Source organism: Pteropus alecto, unplaced genomic scaffold, assembly GCF_000325575.1.
Source record: "Pteropus alecto unplaced genomic scaffold, ASM32557v1 scaffold13, whole genome shotgun sequence".
Taxonomy (NCBI): domain Eukaryota; kingdom Metazoa; phylum Chordata; class Mammalia; order Chiroptera; family Pteropodidae; genus Pteropus; species Pteropus alecto.
In genome coordinates, this window is record NW_006434373.1 from 3,230,285 (window position 1) to 3,234,505 (window position 4,221).

The following is a 4,221-nucleotide window of genomic DNA, read 5'->3' on the forward strand; positions in this document are numbered from 1 at the left end:
GAAAGAAAGAAAGAAAGAAAGAAAGAAAGAAAGAAAGAAAGAAAGAAAGAAAGAAAGAAAGAAAGAAAGAAAGAAAGAAAGAAAGAAAAAGGCTCACGAGTGAGGTAACTAGAGTCGGGGAAAATACTTGGCCTCCTCAACAATTCCTCCTACAAAACAGCTCCCTTGAATTAGCTCTGCACACTCTGTCTTTGGGGAAAAGAAGCAATGACTTTTTAAAGGCCACATTAAAATGTGTGCTCTCGACAAGGATGCCAGTGAAGGGAGGACTGGGGTCTACAGCAGACTTGGGAAAATTTTATTGTTGAACTCTGCACAGCCGTGGCTGGGGTGGAGCAGTAGAGAATGAACTGCCTTTGCAGAAGCCAGCCAGCCTGCAGGCAACTGAGGAAAACACTTTAATTAATATGTAAAACAGCAGTTGGAAGAAAAGCAAGGTTAATTTCCAAACCACATCACTGCAGGCAGCATCCAGGTTATGAAACCCAGGGACACTTACAGGAGTTCCTATTTAAAGGCACAGAGGTGCTTTTGTGTGTTAGCAGCTTCTAAGATGCTCAAAGCTCTTTTATCGGCCCCCTACAACGGTGTTCCTCTTTTTGTGCTTAAAAACATTCCCTTTGACTGGCAATCTGTTGTTTTTACTTTGCAGTGCTCTCTCCACTTTGCAAAACCACCGAGGGCCTCCCAGTGGCCTAAAAGCAGCTGTTGATGGGGACAGAGAGTTGCTGGCTTCCTTTCTCTCTCTTGCTGCTGCTTTCTTTGTTCCTGCTGCCGGCTACCTTTGGAATGTGTGAAGCAGCCTGTCTTAGGCTGCTCAGGAAACTGTTTTGTACTTGCCTGGAGTAAAACTATAGCTCATTTCCTGGGCAGAGGTCTCAAACCCTGACCTGGGCAGAATGTGTCACATTCTTACTGTGCCAGAGATCAGCCTCTGGGATCCTCCAAGGTGAGGTTTATGAAGAAACAGAGCTGATAACTCTTTCTTAGAACTGAAACTGCTTTATTCAGTGCCTGAACGATTAACCCAATTAAAGAACACGTGCAGCTTCCTAAAGACTTGCCAACCTGTGAATGCATGTGCACCTCCTGATTCCCACCTTCTCAATGGCTCACAGATACTTCAAGAGCAAGTAGTCTGCAAACTGCCCTTCCTCTTACACGCCCTGTGAAGGAAAAGCCAGAAGCTTGGGGGTGATGCTGTGTTCCTCCTACCCCTTATTAACCAATAAAATTCCCAATCGTAGCCACCAAATACCCAAGCATCTCCAAAATATATGAACATATTCTTAAGTCACGAACTTTTTTAAAAATTAAAATTCTCCTCAGGAAGAAAAGCATATATACAAAATTTTGCACAGTTTTCATGAATTTTCGAATACTCCTTTCTAGCCCAGTGAAGATGGCTCTCCATTCTTCTGTCTCATTTCCTCTGCTATTGCCTCCATTTGGGGCTCCACTCACCACCTGTCTCTTGCCTGGATTGTTACTATAATTCCCCAGGCCCTGGCACTGGTTTCCTTCCCATCTAGAATGATGGCAGAATTGTCCTGCATGTCCAAGGGCTCCTGACAGCCTTTGAAAACAAGTTCAATCCCTAGATTGGCATCATGGTCCTGTGCAGTTTCTTTCTTGCTCTGAGCACACTGAATGCCTTGGGTTTTCCTAAACTTACTCATTCGTTTTTTTATTTATTTTTTATTTTTTTATGTCAGTTTATTTTTTTTTCATACTATATATACATAATTTTTAAAAAATATTTTATTTTTTTATTTCCCCCTCCCCTTTTCCTTCTGGTAACTACTAGTCCATTGTCCATGTCCATGAGTTTCTGTTTGTTTGTCCTGTTCATTTGTTGCTTTTAAGTTTATAGCCCACATATGCGATATCATGTGATTTTCAAACTTTTCTGTATAGTTTTTTCACTTAGTATGATTATTTCAAGGTCCATCCATGTTGTTGCAAATGGAGTATTTCATCTCTTCTGAGTAATATTCCATTGTACATATGTGCCACAGCTTCTTTGGCCAATCATCTATCGTAGGACACTTCAGTTGCTTCCATGTCCTGGCCACTGTGAATAATGCTGCTATGAACATCGATGTGCAAATATCTTTTCAAATACGAGTTTTCAAGTCTTCGGGGTAAATATCCAGTAAAGGAATTGTTGGATCATATGGTAGGTCAATTTTTAGTTTTTTGAGGAACCTCCATACCACTTTCCATAGTGGCTGTACCAATTTGCAGTCCCATCAGCAGCGTATGAGGGTTCCTATTTCTCCACATCCTCTCCAACATTTGTTATTACTTGTCCTATTGATTATAGCCATTCTAACAGGTGTGAGATGGTATCTCATTGTGGTTTTGATTTGCATTTGTTGAGCATCTTTTCATATATTTGTTGGCCAATTGTATGTCCTCTAGGGAGAAGTGTCTATTCAGGTCCTCTGCCCATTTTTTGATTGGATTGTTTGTTTTTTGTTGTTATTGAGTCGCATGAGTTCTTTGTATATTTAGGATGTTAGGCCCTCAAACTTGCTCATTCTGCCTTCCAGCTTCTTCTTCCAATATATCCTGTTGGCTCTCTTCTCTGACTGGATAGCTCATATTTGGCTACTCTCACTCCCTCTGGTTACCATCCTTGCTCCTCTGATGGAATCCTATGCCCCTAGGTATACACTGGAGCACCCTGCGTCTCTCTCCCTTAGTGTATTCTACACAGTTGGTGTTGTCACTGTTGGCTGAGTGTCTGCTACTTACACTTGACTTTGAATTTCTGCAATCACGGCTTCTGTCTTCTATGTCCTGATCTCAAAGACTCCAGGGCAGTGGCAGCCCCTGAAGTTTCTACAGGTGACCTGTAATGAGTGAGGTGGTGATCCAGAGAAGGTACTTGTTTTGAAGCTGAATTACATAGCAAGTACAATGTTCCAACTTACATTCTATGTATATTTGGTGTAGTTTGAGGGATTGGAGGATATTCAGGGCTGGGGCTAACCCCCAGTCCGACTCTGCAACTACTCCCTTGGGAATTCTTACTGCCTCTGTGCATAGTCACACTGCTTGGCATGTAAGGTGCTCATTAAACATTTGTTGGGTGAATAGATAAATGTCTCTGGAGAGACATAGCACAGACCTATGGGTGAATAGAAAGAGCAGAACTCAGAAGTTAGAAGCTAGGGGTTCCAGCCCACCTCTGCCCTGAGCCACATGATCTCTCTCTCTCTCTCTCTCTCTCTCTCTCATACACACATACACACACACACAACTGCACCCACGAGCCTCCCTACTTTTCAAGGATGTTGGCTTACAGGTTATCTCTTATATCCTCACTTTTTCATTGGTTTGTACTCATTTATTTCTCCATTCAGTATGTAAGATGCAGTAATCCCCCTGTCCCCAGAACAAGCCCTCTTCCAGACCAGGCTCTTCATTAACCACCTTCCATTCATGCCTTTTATCTCACGGTGTACCACTTACCCTTAAGACACCTGCTTGTAGCATCACTAAATTGCTTGCCATCTTAGTTTGGCTCCTGTCTCCCCATTCTGCTGAAATAGCTCATGAGTTTTCTTGATTGGGAAACTCAAAGAATCCTTATAAGCCCACAGCTTTTGACCTCTTTTTTTTTTTTAAACCATTGACCACATTCTGCATCTTTGGGAACACTCTGCAGAGCTGAACACCACACAAGTAAGTCCTGTCTCTTCATTTATTGTTCTCAACTCACTTAGCAAAAGTAAAGATACGTTTTATTTCCAATCTTTCTTCAAAGGTTTTGTTTTCTTTCATTTTCTCTTCTTTGCTACTGTTTTATGGTTTTTTTTTTTATTTTTTATTTTTATTATGGTGCTATCCAATGACCAGATCTACACTTCTAGCCCCACTCACCTCTCTGTGGCCCAGACTTTTCTGCTAACTGCTTTCTTCTTAGCTCTCCTGTACGATAGGCAACTCAGATTCCATATGCCTAGCAGTATATTCCACTGTGTAGCACTCACAGTGTCATATAGTCCTTCCATTTGGGTTGCTTCGGATCTCCTCTTTCTTGCAAACATCAAGGGGATGTCTTGCCTCACCTATAAACAAACAAAAAACAAAACTAAAGACCTCACAGGAACTTATGTATTGAAATCCTATCATTATGAAATAATTAAATTTGCTTGAGATTTATTTTTGGAAAAAAAAAGGTTTGTTTCTCTTATTATAATCAAAGTCTAT